A 7,994-nucleotide genomic window follows, 5' to 3' on the forward strand; every position below is an offset into this window, starting at 1 on the left:
ACTTGAGGGTTCTAACATCTCAATTACAGAGCAAGTTGTTAAATTCTTAAATGCAGCTATCCAGATCAGACCCTTGGATGATTGTTTCATGATTCTGCTCTTAAATTTCTATGTATGTCATTTTCAATATTTATTTTATATTTTTTCATTCTTTATGTCTGTGGTTGGTAGACCGTAAATAATAAACTACTGCTACTGTTTCAGGGGCTCACGCTCCCAATGACTTGTTTTTTTCCTGAATTTGCTTTTGTTTGTCATGCTACAAGGAGGATTCAGTACTCAGTTTGTGGGTGTTCTGTCGTGGTTTTCATTAAACCGGAGGAAGTGATCAGATATAATGTTATGAGGTTGTTATCCTCTCAGGAGCAGCACATTCCCAGAATTCCTCAGGGGTTTGTTCCATCTTCCTTTATGGTCATTGAACGCATGAAATGGAACCCCCCCATTTTCAGTCGCAATAGAATCCATTTTGACCATTTAAACTAAGCAAGACTAAAAAAACCAAGAGGCAAATCTAGTTTTTTCCCACATCTTTTCATTGATGATCCTAGAGTTTTCATTCCAGGTAAATGGCCTCTTTCCCTTTTACTCTAATCCAGTATTCCATTTACTCTTTCGGTTGAAAATATACTTCAGTAATTAAAATAAGCAGACTGGATGAGCCCATTTCTACCATTATTTCTGACTAAGTAGAAGAAAACTAAGTTTTATGATTCCTCCAGCCATGCTAATTTAAATGTACTTCGATTCTTTAATCTCAAAATGGACCCATTCGAAATAAAGTAATATACTTTACAACTGTATCGTGTAGGAAATAATTAGGTTGCAAGTTCTGGAGGCTTTAATATGGATGAAATTATATAACTATCTTTGCATGCTGCATAAGGCCCTATTAAATGCACAAGCCTGCGATGTTTCTGGCTGTCAGAAAGCAAAATGAAAAATAGTTTTAATAGCTGCTCTTTGACCTGTTTTATATTTTATGTCAATTATAACAGCACACAACCATGCATAATTATGAAGCATAGATGCATTAAAATGTACACATAATTTGTGTTCTTATGGCAAACATTGCATGAGGGTTTAGAAAACAAACTGGCGATTTCCTATTGTTGTAAGTCATCTGAACAGTTATATCTTCGGATTAAATATCTTAAGACAGATTTGTCTTTCCATCTGTCTTGAGTAATTTTAAAGAAATATTCTTTTTTGAGATGGACAAAAATCCCTGCATAGACACAACTCACTGCCATCTGTACTTTCTCTCATCACACAGTGTGTAGGTTCCAGCACGAATAGCAAAGTAACCCTGGAAGATATACAGATTTGTCATCTGAACATCATTTTTAAAATGATCCAATTTATTCACAGCGGGAGTTTCCTTTTGGCACCATTGCAATCATCCTTGTTTGGGGCAGAGAGACCGATTATTATTATTTTTTGCCATGCATCTTACTTTCTTAAATACACAATGACTGAAGCAAATAGCTTGAGAACACTTTACGTTTTGGAGCATTCGGTAGAATTTTTTTTATTAAGTAGCATTTAGATTGCTGCTGTTCTTTGTATCATAGGGGGGAAAAAACATGACTAGGTAGTCTGAAAAATCTCAGGGCAATGAAAGAGAGAGAAAGAGAGAGAATACACCATTCACTTAGGATTGCAGTGGCTTAAGTTATAGTCTACACATGCAGCAGACCTAGGTGTGGGATGTGATGGCAGAGAGGATTGTACTGCTTCAAAGTGCAGGTAGAGGATTAAATTATTGAATGCTCCCCTACATAAAAAAATAAAATCCCTGCAAGTGGAAAACTAGCTCAGCAGAGTGGAAACTGGGCTAGAAGAATTTTTCCTGGTAGAAGTTGAGCTCAAGTGTTTGTTTGTTTTTTAATGTAGGGTGGACAGTAAAAATGGTATTGCCTAATTGCAGGATGAAATACTACCGTCATCTCTACCACTTTGGAATTCCATCACTTCATTCTGCTGCAGGAATGATATCTATAGAGCTGGAGAGGCCCTTATAGGCCATCTAATACAACCTCCGGGAGATCCAGAGATGGATCTAATACAACCCCTACTTGAAGATGAGCAGAATGAGGGAGAGCTCATTCCCCTCTAGGTCAGGGATGGGCAGAAGGTAGATCTCCAAATGTTTTGGACTTCAACTCCCAGCCTTCCTGCCCACTGGGCATGCTGGCAGAGGCTTCTGGGAGTGGAAGACCACAACATCTGGTAATCAAACCATTCTTACCGTCAAATCATTTCTCCTAATGTTCAGCTGAAATCTGCCCTCTTGCAGTGTAAGCCTGTTAGATCTAATCCTGCCTTCTGAGACAAGAGAGAAAAAGTATTTGCCCTCATCTGTTAAGTACATGCAAATGGCCTTCATACACCATTCTCTGCATTCTGGCTACCAGAGAGGCCTAACTCATTTACTTACATAGGCTCTGGGGGCTGTCAAACCTTCTGTCAGCAGCTCCCACTTCCCCTGCAACCTGATCATTAGGGTGCTTGTCCCTCCCTCCTGCTACCACAGCTAGTTGGCTCCTGCTGACCATGCTTATGAAATGCTGGTGGGAATGAAGGAAACCCGGGATGAAGTTCTTGAGATGCAAAGCATATGTTACACGTAAGATACAGCACCATGTACATTGATGGCGCTATATAAATAAATAAATAATAATAATAATAATAATAATAATGATCTTGATTGGGGCTCTGGCACCTGCAATATATCTTGCCAAATAGCAATCGTACTGATGTTATCCACTCTTCACATTACATGTGCGTGTAACAACGATCACACATTTTATTTATTTATTTATTACATTTTTATACCGCCCAATAGCCAAAGCTCTCTGGGCGGTTCACAAAAATTAAAACCATGAAGAGCATAAAAACAACCAACAATTTAAAAACACAAATACAAAATACAATATAAAAAGCACAACCAGGATAAAAACACACAGCAAAAATTGATATAGGTTAAAATATGAGATTAAAACATCAAGGTTTAAATTTAAGTTAAATTAGGTGTTAAAATACTGAGAGAATAAAAAGGTCTTCAGCTGGCAACGGAAGAAAAACAATAGTGCCAAGCGAACCATCAAATCGTTTCTCCTAATGTTCAGCTGAAATCTGCCCTCTTGCAGTGTAAGCCCGTTACACTGGTGTAACACCAATGTATTTGTGCCAGTAGAATTGCTACAAAGAGCATGGAGCCAGCCTCAGAAAGCATCACACAGAACCAGTTATAGCACAGGAAGAGGAGAGTGACCCTAACAATGGAGATAAAACAGGATTAAGGCCAGATCTACCCCAAGCAAGATGTAACACTTTCAAAGTGGTTTGAAAGTGGTGTATTGAATGTGTCTTGGGCCCTAACAGTTGTCAGTGCACTTCAATACCATTATAAAGCAGTAGGGTAGATCCTGCCTGAGTCATAAGTGCAAATTAAAATTCATCAACACAAATCGTCCTTTGGCAGGAACTACACAGCCACACCTTTGAATTGGTGTCTCTTTTCTGAATACTAAGTTTCCCCCCAATGAAGTTCAAGACACATTGTTTTGTCATTTGGGAGAGGGCCTTTTCAGTGGTGGCCCCCCATTTGTGGAATGATCTCCCCGATGAGGCTCGCCTGGCACCAACATTATCTTTTCGGCGCCAGGTCAAGACTTTTCTCTTCTCCCAGGTATTTAACAATGCTAAGTTTGTTTGTTTTTAAATGGACCCCAGAACTGTTTGTTTTTAAATGGATACTGTTGTTTTTTATGTTTTTGATTGTTTAAAATTTTGTATACTTTTTAATGTTCACTGTTCTTAACTTTTGTAAACCGCCCAGAGAGCTTCGGCTATGGGGCAGTATATAAATTTAATAAATAAATAAATAAATTTGCACTGTTACTCATTCTTGTGTTTGGTGTAACAGCTCTTTAAACTTGTCTGAGTTAAAAAGCAATATAGGGATAAAATATGGAAACATTTTAAAGGGAGAAATACCTTTGAATAAACATGCTAAACCAACCCACCCACCCCGCCCATCCACATAGTCTTTCCCTTTCAAAAAGCTTTTGGGCCAAAGAGACACTTTAAAAAGTTTTCCTGCTAAATTTTACCATGAGGGATGATTTCTCTACTTACTGGGATCTTCAGTAGCTCCTGTCACTCACTACTGAATTTCTCCCTGAAGCCTGTAAGAAAACATCCTAGAAAATTAGTGTTTTCCTAAAATTAAGGAAAATCTAGAATTAAGTGCAAGGCAACCATTACCACCAAACAGAACTTTTCCTCATATTCCTAAAAGTTGTGCATCAAAAGAGAACAAGAAGACTACCCTATTGTGCCAAAAACATACAATATACAGAATTCTTTGTAGCATATTATTTCTTGCAATAGACCTAGAACAGGGGGTGGGCACATGCAGCCTACATGGGTTCTCCCCACCCATTTTTTAATTTTTTTTTATGCAGCCTCTGCTGCCACCATAACTAAAATTCACTGACGCATCAGGGAAAGGGGGCCATTTAAAAGCAAAATAGAACCTACTGTGTTTCTGATCTGCAATGAAAGAGTAGGGGCTAGCTCTTTGGTCTTTTGATTATCCAGATGAGGTGGGATAATCAGGTGATCTCTAGTTCTATATGTTGCAAGTTTAACACAAGTATCATGCTGTGCATATAGCCTTAAATACACACAGGTGGGTCTTCTCCGTATTAATGCCTGGAACAGTTGCTGATAGTCAGCTTAAAGCCTCAGCTGAAAAAATGTAGACGATTCAGCAAGCCTTTGCACAGATCAACCCAATCCCTGGCAGACTTCCAAGCAGAACGACTTGGAGAGTCGCAGGGCTTACGATAATGCCTGGTCAGGGAATTCAAACAGCAGTATGTGAAAACTGGTTCAATGCCTAGGAGGCCTTTTCACTCCTCAGGCTGCCTTTCTGGGAGAATGCTGCTATCCCCACGATTGCATGGCAAGTGAATTTAGTGTTTGGTTTTGTATTCCCTCACTTTCATTTCATAGTCCCAATGGCAATATATTATCTCCCCTATCGGAGACATGAGAGGGTGTTCTTGCACTCATGTCCCACTTGTGGAAATCCCAGAGGCATCTGTGTGGGAACAGAATCCTGGACAACATAGGCCTTTGGCCTGATCCAGTAGGACTCTTCTTGTGTTCTTGTTCTTGGGATGCTCCAGTGGTCAGATCCAAAGCAAAAGGTTCACTTGCCCTTTATAAAGGGCAAGAGGAGGGGTGGCCCCACACCAAATCAGGCCAGGGCTGTAGCTCAGTGGCAGAGCTCATGCTTTACATCCAGAAGCGCCACTTAGGGGTGGAACAAACCTTTGTCTGAAACCCAGGAAAGCAACCGTGTTGTCAGTGTGGCCAAAACTGAGCTAGATGAACCAACACTAGGACTCAGTATAATGCAGCCTCCTCTGTTCAGTCTAACCCAGAGCTGACAGCCCTGACTAGCAGTGGTTCCCTAAAGCAAATGCTTTGGCCTACCCCATCAGCCTTCACCATTGGACATTCTGGCTTGGGGTGATGGGAGTTGGAGTCCAGCATTATCTATGAGTTGCCCACCCCTGTCTAAAATCTCAGGTATGTAACTTTCTGAGCCCTTTTCCCTGAATCTTGAGCTAAAGATAATGAAACTCAAACCAGTAGCTGTACATAGGCCAAGGAAGTGTTATGCCAACAAGTTGGTCTCTCTTGAAACAGTAAAGGCACAATATAAGCAATCTGTGGCTGCCGCTAAAAATAGCAGCCCGTGTGGAGTCCTCCTACTCTTCCATCCATGACGTGTAGGACCACTTACCTTGTGCCCCAATGTCATTACAATGTTCATGCCCCCACTTCTTTCAGCATTGACAAGCAACACGGAACAGGATAGGGAAAACACACAACAGAATCATGCCAGAATATATGACTACATGTTATGGAGTGGAGGAATGAAAGGTGACATGGCCTTCTGTTTTCTTTGGCAGCTCCATGCTCCTTATTATTTGCAGTTCTATTCTATGGCCACATGGAGGTGCCTTGATCTCTTCACTGGGCAAATGATCTATCTTCTCACAGATGAAATAGAAGTACTGCACTCAATGTTCTATCTATGGAACCATAGTCTACCATGACTAGCCGCATCTTTCCCATCTTGTTTCTTCTCCTTCCCTTGCGTCTGAAAAACTGAACTGGGGTCCTTCTTCTGCAGAGAAAACACATCCTTGGGCCACCAAATGAAGCCTCTTCCACTCTGGCAATTCTAAGTATTCATCAAGCTACCATTTCCTAAGAAAGCGGCTGCTACATGCCCAGGAACGTGAGGTGAGTCTAGACTTCAGCCTGCTGAATGTAAATGACCAATTAACAATAGACAGACTCATTTACTTGAGAGCAATCAAGTGGCAAGTCGTCAGTTTGGGACTTTCGCTTTGGTGCAATTGGCAAGAGAGAGACAGAAGGCGAGCTTGTTTATTCGCTGAGTCACCAGACACTTCATTGGAATGAGCAAAGTCAAAATGTGGAGTCTAAATCAATAGCGAACAAGACCGTTTTTCAAAGCATCCAAGAGGGAGCCAGTCCTTTCATTGTGGAAATGCGGAGAATTTTGTCTGTTTAATTTGCACGGCGCACAGCCTAGCTTCCATCAAAAGGCTTGACTTTTCAGATTTTCCCAGTCCACACTGTTCCGATTGTCATGCATGCTTGTAAACAGGAAGCTCCATCAGTTGCCCTCAGACTGGATAGAACAAACTAACATCATAACAAGAGTGTTTATGGTGGGGGGGGGGGATGCTTAAGCACTGAAGCAGAAAGGGCTTAGCACTGATCAGACCTCTCTCCCACCTTTATTCTTCACTGTTCACATTGAAATGCAAATATCAGCGCAGGGTTTCCACTGGCGTGCCACTCACAAATTGAAAAGCAGTTTTTATCTATGCAAATGTAAGCATGGTAATTGAAGTTAATCAATCAATGCTAGCTTTCACTAAAACCTTGAACATGATTGAATAAAGTAATTATCATTCAGCAGAAAATGATGAAGTTGTAGACAGCATGAACCTTATTAAAGGAGGATTTTGAGTCACAATGGCTTAATTTAGCTAACAGCCCAGTCTCAGTCCAACCAACACAGTACCCAGACTGTCTAGAATTGTTGTATGGAAGAGAAGAGAGGGGGAGGGGAGAGGAAGATTTTTTAATATATTTTTTATAGTGCTGGGATTAGTTAAAAGTACTTGTTACACTACAAAGGATAAGCCATAATTAACATCCTTCTTTACTCTAAATAGATCAGCTAACAAAGATTGCTATGACATCCTACAAGTGTCCAAGAGCAACAGCCAGCTGTTGGGACTATTAGTATATTTGAAAATCTCAAATAACGTATGTAACTATTTAACAGTGAAACCTCCACTGCGCAATATCATATGCAACTCAGGGGAGGATCGCACGTTTCTGCTTGTATTATTCACGTGTAACCTCTTTCTCAAAAGAAGACTCATGTGTGTAAAAAGTGTCGCATTTGAAAAGATAAAACAGAGTGAGAACGAGATCTCACGAATAGTTTGCAGCATTTCATACAATATTCATTCATTCATATCTGTTACAACATGAACTCTACAACATTATTTAGCTTAAATCAGCAGTAACAAATAACTGCAATTGGTTCTGTATTTAAATGGTCTCACTTACTCACCTGGATATTATTTAGCTGATTAAAAGTAATATAAATTGGGTGTATATTTCTGACAAATGGACCTTTCTCTTCCCATGGCCTCCCCCTCACCAAATCACACATACAATCCCATAAAGCCCACAAGATAATTGTAAAAATGCAGTAATGTAAACAAGTTCCTCCAACAATTTTAAGAACAATGAAACAGGATAGGTTACAAATGATGTTAAAATGAACAGTAACTCAGGAGGAATACCACATACCGCAGGATACCACATCTGACCAGTATTATTGAAAGCTGCCACCTTGA

This window comes from Elgaria multicarinata, chromosome 2, assembly GCF_023053635.1.
Source record: "Elgaria multicarinata webbii isolate HBS135686 ecotype San Diego chromosome 2, rElgMul1.1.pri, whole genome shotgun sequence".
In the NCBI taxonomy this organism is placed as follows: Eukaryota; Metazoa; Chordata; class Lepidosauria; order Squamata; family Anguidae; genus Elgaria; species Elgaria multicarinata.